Source organism: Falco punctatus, assembly GCF_963210335.1.
Source record: "Falco punctatus genome assembly, contig: scaffold_99, whole genome shotgun sequence".
NCBI lineage: Eukaryota > Metazoa > Chordata > Aves > Falconiformes > Falconidae > Falco > Falco punctatus.
Genome location: NW_027660322.1, coordinates 1 through 23,077, shown reverse-complemented (window position 1 = coordinate 23,077; position 23,077 = coordinate 1). Strand labels below are relative to the sequence as shown.

At 45.6% G+C, this 23,077-nt stretch overlaps 1 pseudogene across 1 annotated transcript in view; it reads right to left on the bottom strand.

Moving 5' to 3' along the window:
- The window catches only part of LOC308057149 (ankyrin repeat domain-containing protein 26-like), a 43,112-nt pseudogene extending 28,117 nt beyond the window's left edge, over positions 1-14,995 (bottom strand). Inside the window, exons 1-4 of the transcript XR_013931964.1 lie at positions 14,654-14,995; positions 10,510-10,624; positions 10,086-10,275; positions 194-712 (exon numbers count right to left, since the gene is read on the bottom strand). The product of XR_013931964.1 is annotated as an ankyrin repeat domain-containing protein 26-like (transcript). The remainder of the gene's footprint in view (positions 1-193; positions 713-10,085; positions 10,276-10,509; positions 10,625-14,653) is intronic.
- Between the last annotated feature and the right edge of the window lie 8,082 nt (positions 14,996-23,077).

Here is a 23,077-nt window from a genome sequence, read left to right as displayed (position 1 = left end):
TACTGCCCAATATTATTCTTATACCTAAGAAACTGCTTTGGTTAGGAGTAAAGGCATTTTCTAATATAAAAAAAGGAAGATCAAAAGATGGATATACGCGAAATATTAACAGAAATCCAGTTTACCTTTTGGTTCTTACCTTTATCACCCTTAGAAAATACCTTTGTGATTGAATCATCCTTATATAACTTACTTTGGTGCCCGAGTGAAATGCTGCTCTTACGTTTTCTTCATGCCTATTCAAGCACAAGCGTTCCCTTTCTTGTTTCAGGGCTTCACAGACTTTGTTATCTACTTCACATTGCTCTTCTTCTGTATCTTCATCATCCACGTGTTCAAGAAAGACAGAGTTTGGTCTTTGACTTTCAAGCCTTGGGTTTTTTCCTGCTGACAAAGAACTATTATCACTTTCAAAGCCATTACTGAAGCTTGACTTTTTCTCCTTAAGACCACAACTATCTGAGAGAAGCTGAGGTGTCTCTTTTTTTCCAGTTTGTCATCTTAGATTCTGCAAAAAGGGAGTCATCATTTCTGTGAAACTTCACCCCAATCATGCTTTTCTTGTTCCAACTTTCTTGTTGATCTTGCAGATTATTTAGATTTTGAAAGACAGTTTGCTTTGGTACCGACTTGCAAGATACTTCATTATTCACCGTCTTTGGAGACATGGCAGTTATGTCAAAACAACAAAAGGAGTTATGGAAATGGCAACAGGCATGTTACCAGATTAATGGAGTAATCTGGGAACGTCTGGAAAAGGAACCAAGTCAAGGATGGGCAGGATGGAGAAAGGACTTGGCCAGGGACAAAGGCTTAGGAGGGGATTAATACCTTCATTTTAACAACATGACTTATGTTTTCTGAAATGCCTAAGCGCTGTGTTTTCAAAATGCTACTTTTCTCATTTACTATAGGAAAAGAGTTATATAAAAGTAGATTTGCTAAGTAGTTTTTTAAACATTAGTATACTATGCAATCTGTTCCAAATAGCTTACTGTTTTTCCTGAACTGCTGGGAAACATTCATTAACAATGTCAAATTTGGCTTCTGCAGCTTCTGTAAATAAATGATTATTTTCTTTTAGAACACTAACGACAACAACAAATCCTTTGGTCACAACAAACCTTGAACACTAAATGTAATCAGGCTGTCCTTTTGATAGTGGTCAGGTGCTGGCTCCATCCTATACTTCTAACTACAAAAACACTCCTCACATATGCAATTCAGTGAGTATTTCACCCCCAAAATACCATGCAGGCACCCTTCTGAAAATTGTTTCCAAAACTATGGTTACATGCATAGCAGTTTTAAAAATCTGGGTTTAATATTTGTAGTACTTCAGTAAAATTCAGTTATATTTAAGATCGCAGCTTCTGGGTGCTTACTTGCAATTGTGCACAAGGGAAGTAACTGTTAAGAACCCTAGGTTTAATGCATTGATTAGTCCCTGCAAGTACACTTACCAGAATATCCTTACATTTCAAAAACATGTCAAAAAATGCATAATTTATATTTAAATCAGTGCAAGAAAATGAAATCATGTTAAAACTAAACATGCTTGCACCTCCAGTATTACAGAGTAGGCTGAACTAGAACACTGGTTCCTCATTGCTGCAGAATCCCAGAGCAACAGAACAGATGTTCCAGACATCACTGCAGAAGTTAATAATTCTTCAGAACACTAGCAAAAAAAGCAGGCCTGAGAGCTTGTAGCTGACAAAAAGAATACTACCTAAGCATTCAAAAAAAAAGAAGAGGGAAAACATGCAGTGTGAGATTACGTGCAAGCACAGAATGCCATCTCAATAGAAGAAAAAACATGACCCATTTGAGTTACTCATCCACTGAGCACTCTTGAGTAACCTGATGAGGAGGAAAGGAGAACTAAGTGATGAAGGATTTCAGTACATCTTCGCTAAAAAGTGCCCTTTATCGGTTAGGATTCTATCTAAAAATTTACAGGAAACATTAACAGTGTTTGGGGAAGAACAGAACAGGTTATATTAGTAACTTATAAACTTAAAATCTGACTCAAATGACCAAGAACAAATAAAACTGTGGTGGTTTATCTCATCGCCTATTGCTCTTTTGCCTCAAACCACAAATCTGCTGCATGATCTGCCACAGCTACAAGGTCTTTTAGGAAAAACTCACAGCAGAAGAAAGGCTGGCAGGTCAGAGAGTGCTTCTAAGGAGAAAACAATATTGGCTAGAACTGTAGTTTCTTTCAATCCCCCAGAAAACTTGCCTTCAGATCACTTATTTCTATAGGACATTTACTGTAAATACACCATACCTTGGGAGTAAAATCGAGTTCTTCCTCAGAAGTATGCCAACTGACATCACTCCCCTCTTTCTCCAAGCTTCTTAAAAAGTAAAGCAAAATGAGTACTGTGTCTCTCCAGTCATTCCTCAGGTATGTGCTGGGTATGTTTAAAGTCTTACCTGATTGAGTCTCCTTGCGACAAGTCATCTATTGCTGTGCAAACATGAATTGACAGGTTGAAATTAGATTTGGCATGCTAAAAATTAACCAGCACATACAAACATTTAACCTGGACAACTCTACATGTCATAACAGAATGAAACTTTGGGGAGTCAACTTAACGTAAGACAGCATGAATGAATGCATGCATTTCCAAACAACTGCTTTTTCAAGTCACACTGAATTGACAAAACAAAAAAGACCAGAGTTTTATCTCCTTTGAACTTTTATACCCAAAAGTTTAAGAACTACCTCTAAACTAAAAAAAGCCAGCATAGCATGAATATGCTGTGTTAATAAACAGTTAACAAAATACTGGTGCTTTAGCAAGACAGTAAATAAATGAACTGCTGAAGTACTCCTACTGCACACACAAGCACACACTGTTGACAGAGATTTTACTGGTTTATATACTATACTAGCTGGTGCTCTACCCACTTACAGGTTATCCTGAAAAGGTAAAAAACATCAAAAAGCATAACCAAGATCTAAAGCTTATCCTCACATAGAAGAATCCCCAGCAGTTCTCTACACTGCACCAAAAAGGGTATTCAACAGGCAAAACAGGCGTAACCAGGGCACTCTATACTACGCTCCAAGCTTTCATCCATGTTAAGACAGCAACTTGCACACAGGATCACAGGATAAATCAGGTCACAAGGGACCTCGGCAAGTCTCTCAGCCAACCGCCTCCTCAAAGCAGACTCAGCTCTGAGGTCAGATGAGGCTGCACAGGGCTTTATCCAGTCTGATCTTGAACCATTCAAGGAGGGAGACTGCACAACCTCTCTGTTTTACTGTTCTCACCATGGTGAAGCTGCCCACATTCCGTTAGAAATTCTCTTGTTTCCATTTATGCCTCTTGTACCTTTGCTTCATGTGACACACCACTGGGAGGCACCTGTCTCTGTCTTCTCCATACACGTACTGGAAGCTGCTGCTGCTGGGTCCCCTTCAAAGTCATCTCTTCTCTACACTGAACAAGCCCAGTTCCCCCAGTCTCTCCCCAAAAGGCAAGTAGTCCTGCTCCTGGCAAAGTTTGATGGCCCTCCACTGAACTCGCTCACGGATGAAAGACCACTCTCTCTTGCACTGGGGCCTCAAAATTATACCCAGGGAGCTGGACACAACCCAGGGACTGCCAGGTAGCAGCGTACAATCCCCTTCCTCAGTCCCCTGGCTATGCTGCTCTTCATACAGCCCAGGACACCGTTAACCTTCTCAGCCGGCAGGGCACCCTGCTGGCTCATTCTCAGCTCACTTTCTGCCAAGACCCTCTGGCTATTCCCAGCAAAGCAGCTCTCCAGCCAGGCAGCTCCAGCACGTGCTGTAGCAAATGGTTGTTCCTTTCCATGTGCAGGACTTGGCATCTGCCCTTGCTGAATTCTGTTAAGACAGGCCTGACAGTCCATTTACCCAGCTTGTCAAGATCCCTCCGAATGGCAGCGTGGCCCAGATGCACATGTTGCAAACTCAACGATAGCGCACTCTAGCACACCACTGATGTACTAAAGAAACCTGAACTCTAGGAATCCAGCCTGAAGAGTGCGAAAACCTCTCAATTACCAACAACTAAGATGAAATAAAAGGCCTCTTCAATTCCCAGGACAGAAAGGAAAAAAACAAATAGAGCCTCCACATCGTATCTATTTCAGCATTCCTCAAGTCCTCGATAATTAGTTCTCGTTAACTATCATCACAAAATGAAGTTGCTTATAAATAGGAGATTGGTGGCCTTCCATAAAGTTGTATGATGACAGCCAAACCTTAGACAAAATGTCTTAGACAAAATCATTAGAAGGAAAAGAAAACAAAGGGCATATCATGTTGAGTAAGTTATCTGAACTTTTGCTTTCCATGGATAGTAACTTTAAGCAATGATCAAAACCAGTTCCCATTCTCCTTTAAAAAGCAAGAGAGAAAGTTTATGAGCTAGTTTTCAGACAGATCTTGATGCCCTACTGTAGAAATGGGATCTAGAAAAGTAGTATCTAGGGATCACTTGTTTCTACTTTAATTGAAGTCCATTTTCATTGTGGAGTAACAGAAGAGCATATATATTTTTTTTAATATTATTTACTATCACTAATGACACAAAGCAATCACTCAATTCAGTAATAAAGGACCCGTGCAAAACACGCAAACAAGAAGTGCCCAAACCCTGCTCTCAAACCTGATTTATAAAACCAAAACCATCAGAATAGAGACCTCTAAGATAATAAACATCACAGGTGTGTTATTATTTGTACATCACACAACATGTTCCATAGTTGAAATGCTACTGTATAGAATACCTTTCTTTGTTTTTCCTGTTCTTGATGTCTGGCTAGGAGATTGTGGCATTCCTATATCCATTTAGGGAAAGGCGTGTCAAGGACAGACCAAACAAGGGCACCAGAATAAATGTGAATTCCCAGAAATTTGGAAAACCTAACCAGTACATTAACAAAGCTATAGCAATGGGAGAATGTACTGTGACCATCAGCCTACTCTACAGTTACAAGAAGTAGAAGCCAAACCTATCACAACCTACAGAACTCTACTCTTAAGGGACAGTGTCAAACAGTGTAACTTAATTTACTTGCTCCATTGTAGAATACCTATATTCCAATATTTTGAAACACTGAAACAGATTCTTGGCAGTTTACTGTACTGCCAACTTTGAACTTCTCTCAGCTTGAATAGTCCTTGCCCAGCACTGACTGCCGATGCAATTCCTTCATATTTGTAGAGTGTTTTATACGTACGGCACACTTAAAATCCCTCCGTCTAAGCATCCCAAAAATCTGTAGGTGCCAACAAACTTTGGAGATACACTAGCCAGTTGTGTCAGATGGTGCCTGATGCAAACACAGCCCCCTCCTACCTCAGTTTGAAGGTAAAAGCCCTGCATATATTGATTTGACCATGCTGAACTGTTCACATAGAGAAGCTACGCCACCAGCCAGAACGCAGGCTTGACAAGCAGTCAGAGTGAATACCCTGTTCCCCCAGGGCTATAGGGCAGGCCACAACTGGACCAAAACGGGTGCACTGACTGGTGTGAGTGTCATGCATGTGTGCTTGTGTGTGTACGCGTGTCTATGTGTTGTGGAACAGAAGCTTTAGAATATAAATCACCATCCACCTGCTCTACCCATCCTACTTAGTAAAATTTTATTTTTTATATCAATGAATGGTGTGGTTCTGTTATTGCAGCTACCCAACACCAAATGTCTGTGTGACAAGGCCATAACATTTGCCTCAGAGCAACAGGGAGTCCCGCTTATATTGATGTTACCACAAATACATGGAATGGATGTGGCAAGAGGACTCCTATCAAAAATACACATGTAAGAGTTAAAAAAAGGACCTCAAGATTGTTTCTCATTCCTTCTCCATTTCTCAGTTTTCTTAAAAGGCGATACAGCAGATATAAAGCACACTGAAGCACTCGTTTCTTTTCCAAGAGCTCTATGATGAAAAACCAATGGTTTCTGTAGGAACAATACACCAATATGCAGTGCAGCAGCTAAAAAAAGCTGCCACTGAAGACATACTAGAAATCTGAACCCTTGCTTTTAGAAAAAATACATAATTACTTTTTGCCAAAGAAATTCCAACTTCAAATCTGAGAAGTCTGTCATTCGATATGCTAGAGGTGGAAGCCATTCATTTGGAGGTTTTTGCAAGTCTGTCTGTAATCAACAAAAAGGTTCATGTTCTGACAAAAAGTAAACACGCAAATAAGCATGAGCCAACTTCTTAAATATACTGACTTGCTCACTAGAGGCGAATATTTTGAACAATGTTCAACAAGTGCAAAAGTAGCAGCAAAAGGAGGAAGGACTACATTGAAAATCCCAGAAAAACAGGAATGAAGAGCAAGATTAAAACAAAGAATTCAAAGTGGGTATTCCTGCGTTGTCTCACGATCAGTTGAGCTTCTCCTCTAACAGGGGCTTCAAAGCTTTTACTGCAGCCTGTCAAAGGGACTCATGATGCAGGACCTGCGCTTTGTGTGTGCAAGCAAGAGACTGCAGAATCAATGCCACCAAGTGTTCCTTGCATGCTACTAATCCCTCTCACTCAACAGGCCAGGGTCATTTTCCAGGAGACTCAGCACAAGGAGAAAAAGATTCGTACTACTCAAGAAAAACAAGCCCTACTATAAACAGTTTGAGACCACAGCGCACTCTTTCTCCTCCCAAGTCCTTAACCCACATAAATATTCTCTTCACACTTACTATGCCTCTTCAAGTGAGGATTTCCCGTAACATTGTGGACTTATGCTAGTAGTATTACTGTCTTCAAGGAACTGAGAAAATTACTTGGTTCAAGAACCCATATTTCCCTGAGGGCATATTAATTTTGGAATCACACAACAGTATTATTCTGCAAGCCACATATTTTAAAATAACCCAGGCCTGTCAGTCATCACAATGTGGTACCACAGCAATGATCTATGTGCACAGGAGGCAGCCACAGAGTGCTGTTTGGGTAAAAGCAACATTTTGTTGATTAAACTACCTGTACCAAGCCCTTTCCAAAAATAAAATAAAATATAAAAACCTCCGCATCTTCCTTCAGTCTATCAAGAAACTTTACACATCACTGACTAGATCAAAATAACTAGTCCTAAGTCAAAGGAACAAAGTTTGGCTCTAAATTAAATTCCCCTATCTGGGAAAAGTGAACTCGGAAAAATATCTCATGTTTTGCTCATATTTCACAACATATTTAAAAAAGGAGTAATAAACTGTGTTTGAACACTGTCTGCTGCCCATTTGCCACAAAGTTCTGATGTAACACCCTTAAAAAAACCAGAAAGGATAGAACTTCCCACTGTAGGGCCTGAGTAAAGTACAAGAAGTTCGATCTATATTAAAAGATTAGTTTTCTAAGATTCCTCTAGGGCTATATGAGCTCATAAGCATAGACTGGATCTTAAAAATTAAGGAGTTGGGGTTTTTTTTTATTTTAAAATGAACTCACTGAAGGAGCTAATTTTTTGATAACAAGGCAATTCAATTGTTTTTCTGGATCTTCAATCGTTTTTCTGGATCACAAGTTAATATTTTTAACTTTTTAACGTTTATTTCATAAAATTACTGGAAGTAGAAGTGTTATTTATTTTTACTGGAATCAAACTATGTCCATGAAGATACAGTACACACAGAAGTTGCATTATTGTTTCTAACAAAGTGACTTTTCCAAGACGATTTTTCCTAAGTATGTCTCTACAGCACCTACACAGAAACAATCGTAACTGATGCTGAGAAATAAGACAACTCACTAAAGGCAGCTTAGTGCAGGTGAAACTATTAATATTAAAACACCACTGCACAAACTCAGTGGATATCAACAAGACATGTACAGTCCTGCTAACTCATCTGTTGCTTCCCAACTACAGGAAGATGAACAACTACTCAGGATGAACCTACTGCTTTTGCAATTCATTTTCACAATCTGAATGGCCATCTACAGGTACAAGTACACACCCCAAAACCAAAACCACTCTCACCTAGTTCCTTCCCTGTCCCCCTTCTCTCTCTGTATGAAAACCTATACAGATGGGCAATCTGGCAGGCAGAACGCAACAACCCGGTAAGTGGCCCCGTAGCACACAAACCGCAGCTGCCTTCACCCCTGACAAGAAGCACCTCCAACCAGCAACAAATCAGCATATTCACAAAGCTTCTTGCGCTACCCCACCTGATGCCTCCACTAAAGTCAACGGCAAACACAGTGAGCGCTGACAACACAAACCCCCTAAAGAAAAGGCCACAGTGATTTTCCTCGTGAGCTCCTGCGTGATTAAAGATCCTACCTCCTCTGTCCACAGCAGGTGCACCCAACGTCAAGCCAGCAGCTCTGGCCCGGTGAGGAATGCCAGGTACTGTGTCGCCTTGTGCACCACCTTCGTCTCTGCCTCCCCGGAATGCGTATGCCACCAGTTGTTTACAAAGACTATATAGGGAAAGAGAAGAAACGTATTTGGTAAAAACAACGACATACTTGCTTATACAGTTTAATAGAACAGTTAACAGCCACTTATCCACCCTACACGTATTCATAACCATATGAATTCATATACTTGTATGCATTCACTGAGAGTAATACACACAGAACTTACTGCATGACTACTACCTACTTCAATATTCACTACAGTCATGTTCACTCTAGAGGTGCATATCCACACCTATGAAGCTCCAGCTCGGCACAGTATTTTCAGCCGAGCTGTTAAGCACACATAACCACCTTAGAGAAGGGATACGCACAGGTACAAAGCTATCCATAAGAGGGGTGAAACTGCTTAAGACTTTAACAAAAGGGATTTGTTAGATCTCTGAAACAAAAGGCTGGTAGTTCCTGCTCATTGTAGTGGAAGTCAGTAAGGACAATGGTGCTGGTCTGAGGAGAGGACTGACATGCATTTCAGTTTGCCACGTTCTACCTCTGGGTAACTGTAGGATACAGACATGTTTTAGAGCTTGTACTGGGCAGGTGCAAGTTTAGCATCAAAACTTGAAATCTAACAGACAATTCGGGGCGGAAATTTTCTTCAACATCCAGATTAATACTAGACACAGGGAACGATACGTATCAGAAGACGTCACTGAGCACAGCTTCAGGACAGCTTTCAACACACCATTAAACCTTGCTGCTGATACCAAAAACATTCAAAAGCCACACTGACAACTGACAACCTATTCTAACAATAAAGTCAAAAATTTACCTAGAATATCCATGAGTAACAGCATAATCCTCAGCTGTCCATCCGTTAGTGTCTTTATGGAAAAGATCAGCACCATATCGAAGAAGAACTTTTATTAAATTGTCCACCAGATTAAAAAAAATTAAAAAGCTGTCCACCAGATGCTGCAGTCATAAGTGGGGTTCTGAAACACCAAAAATATGTTATGGTGTAGATCATTTGACACAGACAGTGTAATTATTTTTATTCCTATTTGCTCTCAAAAACTACTTTCCTCATTACTGAATGAGCAAAAGAAAAAGCAGTTTTCATTAAATATTAAGAGCAACCATAAAATGCAAGAGGGAGTCAAAACAACCAAACCTTCAATCTTCAGACAAAGCTTCCACATAGACAACACTCACATACAAACTATGCCACTATGCAGGAGATGTTTTTTCAAATTGAGGCAGTGCTGCTGAGCTACCAGCATGTTTCCTGCCAGAAGGGCCACCACAGACAATGCCTTCTTGTAATCCTCAACGAGGAAAGCACCCACTGAGGTATGACAACAGCCAAGCGCAGATGGGCTTTCACAAGTCACACAGAAATAGCTGCTATGTGGCTCCCCAGGTTTTTTTCGGAGCTCACTCTCATGCCTCTGATTAATCCAACCTAAACAATACTAAAGAGACCCATGAAGAGTTTTGACAAACCACTCACCTTTCACAGTGATCTCGAGCATGCACATCAGCTCCTTTCTGCAGAAGAAACTCTGCTATATCTTCATGATGTTCAGAGATAGCAAGAATAAGTGGAGTGTTTCCCTCCTGAAAGGGCAGATAAATAAATTTAAAAATAAAAGTAAAAAAAAAACCCTACAAGAGAAATACTAATACAACTTTTTGAAAGAACTTCTTCAACAAATACAAAAATTTACCTTATTCCGAGCATCAATATTGGCATTATGCTCAAGTAACAGCCCCGCTACGGTTGTATTAGGAGATCGGACAGCAAGGTGAAGGGCAGTGTTGCCATCAGCATCTGCCAGGTGTGGGTTGGCACCGTGCTCCAGCAGAATAGCTACACATTCTTCTTGCTGGCACTGTACTGCCTGGGAACAACACGCAAAAAAGGAAGAACTGCCAGCACTCTGTTACAATTGCCGCAGCTTCCCAATGCTGGAAAATAAGAGCACCTTCAAAGCTGAGCTAACATATGCCTATTCCACGCTGATTACCAGATGCATGCTTCTATGCAGAGCTGTGTAAAGAATCCTACCAGCCACCTCTCATTTAATGCACAGTTGACAAGCCCCACTTGAAAGAGCATAACATATTCCACATACCTTCATCAGTGGCGATCTGTTATCACTGTCAGTAAGATTTAGTTTACACTTGTTTTCTACGAGATATGTAACAACATTCACATGGCCATTCGCAGAAGCGAGATGCAGAGGTGTCCTAAAAATTAAACATATTAAATTAGCACAAATAGACAACTAGAGAAATAATTTCAGGCTCTGATAAATTGATATGACCACAAGTTTCACTTTGCACAAAGCAAGCTTAAGAAATGATTTCTCATTCTGTTACCAGTAACAGCAGTTGTGCACCACGTACCCGAGACTGGCCAGCAAAACCCCTCCGCAGCATCTGCTTAGTAAGGTGCCATTTCCTTCACTCTAGAACTTAATCTGCACAGATTCCTGTGCCCAGGTGGTGGTCACTGCCTCCAGCAGGACTACACCTGTGGCACAGCAAAAAAGACCAAAGCTTGGGAATCTGAGAACTATGGCAAGCAACCCTCTAAGTTCTATAATTATTCATGTGCCAGAAGTGTATCAGAGATGTAGATGGGCTTTATATAAAGAGTATTAGCGTTTCCCTGCACTTTGGGGATTTCTGCTTTTTCTCTAGCTTGCTTACTACTGCAACAAAACCAAGTACTCACTTGCACCAAAGTGCCCCCCATCACATGCAGCAAACCAGACAGCAGAACACTGTAATCCTGAGTACAGGAAAGTAATACCTGATCCTTCAGATATGTATAACTACGATAGTCATAATAAGCCTACTACAGAGGAAGTCCTCTCCAGGGAGGGAATACTGTGTTTCCATAATACATGACCAGCATAAGAAAATAAAATTCTTTTCTTCAAGTTAAAGCCTTGCCAGAGGGAAAAAAAAAACACACAAAAAAACACCCAAAAAAACCCCTCCTTCAAACCACAGAACATCTTAGGTCTGATGTCAATTAACCAGCCTACTTATACTGAAAGAAATTGCCCAGAAAGTCCTTGCATGTGTTTCCCCCTAAATCAGAGGCACAAATCAGCACAAGCTTCACTCTGCGCAAAAGCAAAGCACCTCCTGCTCTGCAGGACACCTGTCCCAACAGAGCAGAAGACAAGCTAGAAAACAGCTGGGACCTTCCTCCCTTGAAGGTGATGTAGTAACAATCCCACAGTTCCTCAAGAACCGAGGGGAACACCAGCACTGGTTCTGAACCACATCACTGCAGGTAGGTCCTTCTCTGTATTTAGGAAAGCTCAACTAGCCTTGCAATTGTTTTGGTACCTTGCTGAGACAGGAGCACAACAGCTCCCTGGCTGAGGGGGAATGGAAAGGGAGAGGTACACAAATGCAGTGGCAGGTGATGCAGAAACACAGTAATCTGTAACGCAGATACTTGTTACAGGGCAGCTGACATCCTCCTCCACTGCAACAAAGATGAGGATGAGAGAAATACAGAAAACTTCAAAGAATTTGTAATGTCTTGCTACAGACAGGGAACAGACTGGAGCACTGACAGAGGAGTAGCTCAAGAGCAACTACCACCACTTTTTGAGAAATTTCCATGGAAACATGCAGGATTCTTCATCTCTGAAGAAATGACTGACTGAGATTATCTGAAAGCTAACCAGGACCGGTTATGAAGGAGTCCACAATCATCTGAAAGCTGCTACTACCAACCACTAGGAAGCATGACAGACGTGAAGTAGTCACTATCAGCTCTGCAAACAGAAAAGCCTTCAGAAAACTTGTGGACTTGTTGCTGTCCTCCTCAACCAAGCCTCTCAGTCTGTCAACAGGAGACGGCTCTGCTTGGAGCAAGGCCTGCTGTGCTCCACAGAAGATCCACTTCAGGGAACAGGCTGGCAGAGAACACCAGTGTTCAGGGTTGCCTGTCCCTGCAAGAGGCCTCCAGTAACACCAAAGTTCTTACGCCACCCAGCCCTGGGGACACTGCCCAGATTCTGTTCCTGCTCCTGCTGCTGCTGCTGATCACCTACAGAGTAGAAGAGAACTGCTGATGCCTGAGCAGCCACGAAACAACCCCACTGGGAAACAGCAGGTTGGCAGTACACACTTTGAATGGCCCTTGAGCCGACAACCCAGCAGCTACAAGCCAAGCAATGAAAAGCGCTGGAGTTCAGTCTGACAGGCAGCTGACACGGTAAATCTCCCTTAGCAATGAGCTCTGACCCAAGATCCATGACTAGCTGGCATTGTGCCTGCAGTGCTTCCAACTCTGTGCTGACTTCTGCCCGTCTCTGTCAGTGAGGCTGAAGGTTTTGCTATACCACCTCTGAAAGCTGCCTGCTCCTAACTGATGCTGTATCAAGCACACTTTCGGGAGGTCTTATGGGCTACAGGACCCACTTTATGGAAGGAACCTGTTGGTGTGATCCTTGCCATGCTCCTGGTGCAGGATTTTGCTTTTGGAAATCCTGAGCAGCAAAACTGAGATATTCATACAACCAATGCACACATTTTTGCCATTACTTTGCATTATTTCCTATTCTTCACCTCTATTTCCAATGATACCAAGTCTTCCAACACGAAGCCCTGAAACGCAACTGCATCTGGTGGTCACTCACAACACATATCACACCCACAAGCACTAAGAGGGCACAGGTGGCCTTGCAACCCCCATGGCTGGTACAGAGTGCAGTGGCTGCAGCAAGTAGGCAGGCTCTGTCCACTGAATTGCTCTCAGCCTCGCTTTTCAGCACTGGGCATTATCATGGCAAAACCACCACAGTGCTCATCATAGTATGCTGCCTTTTCTTTCTTCCCTCCCTCTCCCCCCCCCCCCCCCCCGGTTTGGTTTTTTTACAGTTTGTGACTGTATTTGTCCTGTTATAACACTGATAATTGCCTGGCACACAGAAGGAAACCCTTCAGAGGAAAAAAAGCTTTCTAGACAAGATGAACTTGAAACACAAAAACTAGCGAAATTTCATACCAGGGTCTGCTAAGAGCTAGTGACTGACTGCTGACTGAATCAGTAAGCAGTAAGAAGAAAAAGAGAAAAACGTTCCAAACTATTTCCATAAATGCCATCGGGCACCGTGACTCTGGCAGCTGAATTATGCACAAAAGTGCACTCAAGCCACCTTAAATGGCATCCCCCACCTCCAGCTGCATAAACAAATACTGGCTGGCAACACTCAGGCACACAGCCCACATGCTGACTGACTGCATTCTTCATTGCCTTCCTACAAATCTAGACAGTTTCAGGTGTTTTCAGGGCAATAAGCTAGCTGGCTGGCAAAAGTCCAGTCTTCAGAAAAGACAGCCCAGGATGCTGAAGTACTCTGATTAAACCAGCATCTCCTCTGAATGTCATGGATGTTTTGACTCAGTCTTTTCAGAAAAGGCATTAACAGCTCGACACATCCAAGACCCAAAAACTTCAGCTGATTCCCTTAGGCTTACAGCGGACCATGAGGAGCTGTGCTGCAGCCCAGGGCTTCTCCCTAAGATATAACTGCCAAGTACTTGCTGTGCTTGACTCAAAAGCACACATCATAACACCTGCCAGAAGCAGCAGCTTCCTCTGCATGGCACTGCCCAGATCTTCCAAACCAAGGCACTAATTAGCTCTACCAAGGCCACAGAGCAAACAGCAAAGTAACTGCCACCTAAAATCAGACTGATGTTGCTTTGGCTGCAACATCACAGTCACAAAAGGCACATCAGGCAACCGTCCACACAGCACCAATACACAGCAAATCTACCCTATCCTAAACGCAGTGCTTACCCCTCTTTTACTCCCAGCTGAGGCAGTGCAGCTTGCTCAGCTCAACTACTAACCCCACACGCTGAGGCCTCCGAGGTGCATGCACTCTGCCTTCCAAGCATGCCTGGAGAATGGCCCTGAGGCTCCTTCTGCAACCCGCTCTGGCCAGGCTGCTGCCGGCCCCCTGCCGCTCCTGTGCCCCCAGGCAAGGCAACACCCCCGGGAATGAGGGCACGGAGGGGGCCGGGGCAAGATGGGGGATGCTCGGCCGACTCCAAGGGCTCCTGGCAGCACAGGCCTGGCTCCCCGCCCAGGCTGAGGCTCCCCGCAGCGACGCTGCCGTTGGCTCCCAGCGCCCTTGAGCTGCCGGTGGCTGCAGCTGCACCTGCGGGTGCCGGCGCTGCCCGCAACCCCCCCACACCCCGCCCCAGCACCGCCCGGCGCTGCTGCCCCCCGCCGCTTACCGCTCCGCCGTGTCCCGCTCGTCGATGCCGTATTTCTTCAGTCTCTGCCGCACCTGACCCAGGTCGCCACGGGCGGCCGCACGGTGCAGCTTGCCCAGGTCCTTCAGCCGGAGCTCGTAGGCACCGGTGGGGAAGGGCTTGGCGGAGCTGCCGGACGCTGCCGGCCGCCCCTTCTTCTTCCTCCCGAACCCGAAAAACCTCTTCATCCCGCGGCACGGTCCCGCCTCAGGGAAGAGATGGCGGGAGGCACGCGGCGGGCTGCGGCAGGCCCCGGGCAGGGCCGGGGGATGGGGGGTCCCGGGCAGGGCATCGGGGGTCTCGGGGGTCCCAGGGGTCCCGGGCAGGGCCGGGGGATGGGGGGTTCCGGGGCTGGGCATTGGGGGATCGGGGGGCCCCCGGGGCAGGGGGATCGGGGGGTCGGGGGGCCCCCGAGGCAGGGGGATCGGGGGGGCCCCCAGGGCAGGGGGATCGGGGGGTCGGGGGGGCCCCGGGGCAGGGGGATCGGGGGGTGGGGGAGGCCCGGGGGATCGGGGGGTCGGGGGGGCCCCGGGGCAGGGGGATCGGGGGGTCGGGGGGCCCCCGGGACAGGGGGATCGGGGATCGGGGGGCCCCCGGGGCAGGGGGATCGGGGGATCGGGGGGCCCCGGGGCAGGGACGGAGGATCGGGGCCCCGGGCAGCGGCCCGGTACGGCTGTCTACGGAGCGAACCACCAGAGGGCGGGAAGCCGAGCGCACAGGCTGCTCCTCAGCGCGGCAGCGGCGGACAGCACCTCCCTCAGCGCGGGCTCTGCTGGCGGGGGCGGGGTCTGCTCCGGCGCGTGTCGCAGCGCGAGTGACGTCACTTCCTGCCCCGCTGTGCCCGGCGGCTCCTGCGCGGTGCCCGGCCGCGGCGCTGCCGAGCGGGGCCGGGGGCAGCGAGAGGCCCGGCGGGTGGCGGCGGCGCTGCGCCCCCCGCAGAGCACTCGGGCAGCTGTCGGGAAGCTCGGGGGGGTGCTGGCGTACCGGGCAGCAGCAGCTCCCCGCTGGCCCCCGGCGGGGCCCGCGCTGCGAGCACGCTGGGGGGCTCGGTCTAGTTGGTTTTAAAAGAAAATGGCTCAAACTGGGAAAGCGCTTGTCGTTCAGGGCAAGGGCATCTCGTCAGGGAGTTATGGCCAAAACAGCTCTGCGAGCAATTCGCCTCCAAGTTTGTTGAGCAGTCCTGCTTGTGTGCCATCGTTAGCCCTGGGCAAATGGATGCCAAAGGAACAAACAGCAAGGGTTAATATAGCGGGAGGGGGGCTGGGGGGGGGCTGTAGGCATCATCTAGTTACCTGCCTTGCCAGGACAGGGTCAGAAAGTTACTTTCCAGTAAATGTGGCTGAGCTGGCACTGCCACAAAACACAAGCGGCCACTGAGTGTATGGAAACATGGTCCAGAAATCAGAAGACAGGTTGTGCCTTTGGTATAGAAAAGTTGGGAACCATCCTCCGTATTGTACTGCTGCGGTGATGGCACTAAGTAGTTCAGCGTGGTGAAACCTTACTATAAGTACCATATGGTTTTGGGGTGATGTCACAGGCCAGTATACCCTAGATGGTTTGACTCATGGAACACCTTGCCAGCACACTACTTCCTATTAGAAACTGCCTCTTGCCAATGAGTTTGTGAAACATGGGAGAGATGGCAAAGAAAACCTCAATCAGAGAGAGGGACACACTTCACTGTGATTAGCGCTGAAAATATTGATTACAACAGGACAGGAATCTAGTACCACTTTTTAGGGAGGAGATTCAGCCCTTTGAAACACCTTCTTTTCCTTCATCGCTAATAATGGTACAGCTCCTAAAACCTTCCTTTTCCTTTCTGGAATGAGTCTTCACAGCTTTATCAAGCCTGTTCGCTCTGGCAGTGTTCTCGCTGACCAAAGTGGCTGATGTACAGTCACTTTCCTTAGTTGATGCTCAGTGTATTAGCAGCATTCCGTTATTGCAGACGTGATCTCTAGAAGGAAGAGCTATAATAATTATAATAATAATAATTTTAAAAAGACAGAAAAAAGACTTTTGCTGAAAACACAGCCAAGTAAATTCAGGTTGCAAAACTCGAATTCTATGAGTTTTGGGAAATGGCTATGAGCAGCAGCCATTTCAAGAGTACCTCTGTAATCAGTCGGACCATTTAATGGGGGAATGGAGAGCAAAATGCATTTTTTAATTGAGTGTATTTGTTTTCTTCCAGACATTAGAAGAAAGGCAGGATTTTATTTACAAGGTGGCAATACACAGTAAACACAATCCATCTCTGCTCTTTCCAGGAGGAAGTATTTCTTCTCCAGTGTTTTTTCAAGTGCACGCATGCTCAGCCACAAAAACTTGTGTTTTGTACAGGTCACTCCCCAGCCAAGACCAGGAGACTCTACAGTTCCTGTGAAATATTAAATGTTTCAGAATATTATTAAACCCCCCCCGCCCCGATTACCCAGTTTTAGTTGGCAGGGACTTGGTAGCTGGCTGGGCTGAAATTCAGTTTCAGGCTTTGAAGATAAGAGGGTGCTGATGGGTCCTGTGGATATAGTATTATGGGCACAACGGGCACTATTTGTTTATTATTAGCCAGAAAGGATGCAAAACTAAAAACTAGAATCTATCACCCAGAGCAACCTCAAAAGCACTTCTGGGAACTCTGCTTCTGGGTCTCCATGACAAGAGAAAGACGGACTGAGTCAGCTACTAGTAAGCAATAAGTTCCTGCATTCATTTTTTCTGCATCACCTCACACTGCATTGTGCCTTGGGAAGCAAAGACACCATTCCGAAAAGCAAACCTCCAACTGCCTCCTGCTCAACTTGTGCCTAAGACAGGCTTCAGGGGGTGACCTTGGGCAAGGCCAACTTCATAGAGTTGTTCCGAGTGTGGTGGCGTTACTCCCCTCTCTTCCGAGAGGGAGTAACTGGGAACTCTTCCCAACAGAGCCACTCCAGAACTTACACAAAGATACCCATCTAGCTTTTATTTGCATCCTCCATGACCCCCAAATGATAAGGTACTCGCAGCCTGAATGGCAGGGATAACAGAAAACAATGAGTATGTAAGAACCTGACCAGAAGGTGCATGTGGTTCTCCTGGGTATTGGCTCGGTGCCCAGAGAATTTTCTGGGCTCACCTGTTCCAACAGTTCAGCCTTTTCCTCGTCAAGATGAGCAACGCGCTCTTCCAAGGTGGGATCGTGACTTCAAGTGCTCCTCCCACGTGCTGTGCAAGTCCTTGGATGTCAGAGCCAGCATGTTCTGCTTCTGCATCTCTGAAAGCAACAGTAGCAGAAGAAAAAGTAAGGTGGCCGGAAAAGACAAGAGCGCAGGAGAATGCAGTAACTTACACAGAAACAGGCCTAAGCTCTCCTCTCCCCATCCAAGACCTATGGCCAAGGTTGATGTGGAGTGTAAAACACACCTTAGGAACCATAACCAAGAACAGCAGCTGGAGCTGGTGGGAAGAAGGAATACTCTAGAAGTGACAGGATGAGGTTGCAACTTTGGGGAACAAGATGACATGTCCACGCACACACAAAATCACCCTACAGCTTTCCTGCAAATCTCCTCTGGTTCCCTCTATACTTCAGTTTTCATAAGAACACTGCAAAAGGTGGTGCAAAAGTACAACATTTGCTCCTACTTTCAACAGCTACAGTCAGATTTCTTCATATAGTTACAGACATTAAGGACATTAGTTTTCAACTTTTTTTCCAACTCCTTTTGCAAGCGCAGCTTATCTCTCTCCAGGTCACTGCGGTAGCATGTAGTAACTTCAAGTGAAGCTTCTGGCATAGATTGCTTTTTAAGTGCATCAGCAAGCTCCTGCTGCAGTTGTCCAACAAAACAGTTAAATGAGCATGAAGAAAGTTCTAAGAACATGAAATACGCCTTTAACTTATCTTATTATACAATTATACAATTAGACCTGTCTTTAGATTGAACCCAAAGGTATGAAATTTTGCCTGCCACCAGCAGGCATCTGCACAGATGATGAACCTCTCATCATCTTTCTCAGCTGAGCACCTTCAACTATCAGCAGCTGTTCATGCGGATTTCTGTTTCCTAACACATAAAAAAGGCTCAAGTATTGTTCTTCCTTGAACAATAAACAAGCACACACTGCAATCAGGTATTTTTTTCTAACAAAACCCAAAGAAATCTGTTGTGATCTAAGAGCCATAGTTTGACTGCAAATATTACTCTGGTGACTGAAGGCAGGACTTTGTATTAGATTGTTCTTTGTTCTGTTTCTTCACTATACAAGTACAATTAAATGAATACAAATATCTGAAAGCTCTTTTGAGATACACTTTAAGAGTATGTTGAATCACATCCTCTTGTAGTCTTCTTACTCAGCTCGTTTTAGAATAACAACTGCCTTTATACTGATAGATTAGGTTTACAAAATTCTGGATAGCTTATATATATATATACATATATATATATACACACACAGTCTTCAAAAGGAGCCTGTTATTTTGGTAGTAAGAATACAAAGCAAGTCACAGATTAAAATGATTGACAGTACTGCTGGAGTGTGGCTACATATCATAAAAGAGAAGGGAAAGCTTAAGGTCACTTGTTGCCTTTTCAGGCACGCGGTGACCTGGTTCAGGAACGGCACGGCGGCCGACCCCTGGCCGCGCGGTCCATCAGCTCACAGACACCAATGTGGTGGATGGCAAATGGTGTTTATTGCTGAACGACGTGACACTATATAGCCTAGGTTTACAATGTCACTTCCGTCTGCTTACATCATAAATTAAAAGCTGTTTGCTATCTGGAGGGGGGCCCTGTGTTTCCGTACAGCGCGAGATCTTCCGGCCGCCAGGCCCTACCTAGCAACATTTCCCCCCCCCCCATGCTTAACTAAACAGGCTAAAATAGTAAAAATATTTCTAAAAAAGAGTATTAAGATAAGGCACACTGAGCAATTGGCACTTAGGAAGCGACTGGGGGTAATGGAGTGTAGCTTGGGATACTTGGGGAGAGCCAGGGAAAATCGGGGGAAATACTGATCAAGTACATTTTTAAAGCAGTTGTTGGTGTTCTACAAACATGATGTTGACCCTTTCTAGCCGGCTCTGGACAAAGGACACTAGCTTGTTTAATATACAGGGTCCGAAGATCAGTATCAGCAGGATTATTGCAATCGGACCTACCAAGGTGGATATCAGGGTGGCTAGCCACGGAGATTGGTTAAACCATGATTCAAACCACCCTTGTTGGGCTTCCCTGTCTCTTTTTCTTTGAGCCAATCTCTCTCTCAATTTGGCCACCGAGTCCCTAACTACTCCGGTGTGGTCCGCATAGAAGCAACATTCCTCTTTCAAGGCGGCACAAAGGCCTCCTTGTTGCATAAACAGGAGGTCTAATCCCCGCCTATTCTGCAAAACAACCTCTGATAGCGAGGAGAGGGATTGTTCCAAAAAGGTAATGGATTTCTCGATTCTTTGTAGGTCTTCATCGATGGCAGCTTGTAGTTGAGACAGGCCTCATCGTTGGGTCACTAGGGAGGTCACTCCCGTGGCCGTGCCGGCTGCTCCTAAACCAAGCAGCGTTGCTATTGTTACAGCTGTCAGTACTTCTCTTTTTTGAAGCCTGCTATTGGCTTCTCCCCAGTAGCGGTACATTTCTTCTTCTGGATGGTATAGGATCCTAGGAACAACCAGAATTTGTACACAAAAATCAGCAGAATCATCAAAGATTTTGAGGGACACACAGGGGGTTACTCCTGATCGATGGCAGATCCACATTCCGGGTGCGGATGGGATCGCCCATTTATGGGTCTTGTCAACCGCAACGGTTCTTGCGCAGACAGCACTATCCCAGCTTGCTAGGGCAACATTACCAATACATACGCCCAGGCCCCTGACTTGGTTCAAGGTAACTCCTTTCCATGGTGTATCCCACCTACACTGGGTTGGATTGCTGTCTGATGAATGGTCAAAGGAAACATCAAGGGCAATGCCCTCGTAAAAAGGGGGATATACGTCATAACATAACCAACAGGAATTCATGAGATCTGGGTTTGACTGATTTAGCGACCAAAAGGTGGCATCTAACACGCTAAAAAATGACTTGTCGGGTAACTGGTGAGAGTTCATGTTAGGTTGGCTTGAGGGAACTATCTGCTTGGTTAGTAAGGGATCGGCTGAGGTGAGCATGGCAGTCTGCAAGTTTTCTTTTCTTTGCTGTCTATCGCTTTTGATCACGACGTTGGGGCCAATTGCTGTTCCGCTTTTTACTTCCTGTTTTTTAATAAAAAACAGTCCCCCCCTATCTGTGCCGGGTTGCCAGTATCTAACGCCCCAAGTTTTGCCGATGGTCCATCCTAGGTCGTTTTCATTGGTTACGTTTAAGAAAATATATTGGCAGTCACATTTCCCTCGGCATACTGTCCTTCCCATCCCACTTGGTCTCCTAGGGGTGCAGCCTATTGGTCCCCAACTGGCCTTAAGAAACGGGTCTGGTTTCGCTACCTTCCAGCCAGATGCAATGGTTTCACAGCCCCAGCGAGAACAGTAATACTGATAAGGGACGTTACAGTAAGATTTGCCGGGGTTAGAGCTGGGACACATATAGTACATCATAGTGTTCGAACAGGGGGTTGAGAGGATTAGATCACAGAGATACACTTGAAAACTAGGGGATCCCGCGGTAACTATCCTTTGCAGTATCTTTTGGTCTTCCCATCTTGCCAGTACCCATTCCCACGGCTGATGTTCATACAAGCCGCTAGGCGGCATTATGAACCCCAAAATTGAGATCACACAAAAACATCTCAGCCCCGCCTTGCGGGAGCTGTTTCGCCGTTGTCTGGACTCCGCCGGTGCAGAGCTCTCAGATGCGGACAGGCCGCTTGTCGACTCGTCGTCTTCTCTTGACACCAGGGTATACTGGTTACGGGGGTGTCCGATGATCCGGTCCTGCAGATAAAAACTCACAGTTTTCATTAGTTTTATTCTGGAGGTCTGGCTTGATAGATTTAAGTGGACACCATTTGATTCTGCTGTCTTTTCTGACTGCAGCATACCCTCGCCCTGTCAGAACTAATTTCCACCCTTGTTCCCACTCTCCTAGCTCATTTCTGATCATGACGTACGGGCCTTCTTCTAGCGCTCGAGTGGCCCAGTGCTTCTGGGCAGGGCTATTCACCTCGTCTCCCCTGGAGAACTGGTTTAAAGCTAACAGGGCTGTTGCTAATAAGCGTGCCTGGTCCCTTGAGGGAATGACGTTGGTAAAACCTTCTGGTTTTGCTAATACCTCTAATTTAGATTTCAGAGTTTGATTTGCCCGTTCGACTATGGCTTGTCCTGTACTATTATACGGGATACCGTGTATCAGAGTAATACCCCATTTCAGAGCGAATGCCTGGACTGATTTAGACACAAAATTCGGGCCGTTGTCCGTTTTGATTTGATTAGGGATGCCAAGCCACGCCATGGCTGTTAGCCAATGTTGGATGATTGCCTTAGCGTCGGTCTTAAGGTGTTGGGTCACTACGATCACCCCGCTATATGTGTCTACAGTTACTGCTAGCCATGCTCGAGGTTTTAGCAATTGGCAGAGCGTAAAATCTGTCTGCCACACCTCGGAGGCTTTAAGACCTCTGGGGTTGACTCCGCTAGACCACAATGGTGCTTTTTGACAGTGGGGACATGTAGCTACTATATGTTTCGCGTCAGTGGCCGAGATCCCACATCTCTTTGCTAACGCTTTAGCTCCAATGTGGAGGGACTCATGTAATTGGCGGGCATCTTTCAGTGTCCACACCCCTTTTGCAGCGGCATCTGCTTTGTCGTTGCCGATTTGGAAGAACCCTTTGATTGGGTTATGGCTATTGACATGGATAACCGATACAGTGCCCTTTCGGGAAAAAAGTGCTTCTTCTAGCATCAGAGCTATTGTGGATGTTGACACGCCGGACCCTGACATGGCTAAGCAAAGCTTGGCCACAAACATTGGATCAGTTACTATGTTGAGATGTTCTGTTGGGAACAGACCGCACGCCAGCACTACAGCTGCTGCTTCCAGCTGTTGGACGGAGATCGCACGATCGGTCATTTTGACACAGTGCCATTCTCCTCCCAACTGCCATACTGCTGCCGTGGTTGAGGTCGCTGAGGATGCGTCTGTGAAGACCGTTGGTCCCTGTTGGGGCCGGTCCGTGATTTTCCGCGGGAGGTCGACGTCGACAATAGCTAGCATTTGAGTCTAGGGGAGCTTTGTGGCATACCGGACTTCCCCCCCAAATCCGGTGAGGGTTATAGCTAGATATTCTGACATTGCCACTGATTGTGTTGGGAGCTGTTTGCGAAAGGGTAGGTATATTCTGGCTGGCTCAATGCCCAGATGTCTTAGGGCAAGTTTCCTGCCTTTCATGATGAGGTTACCAAGGCACTCGACTCCT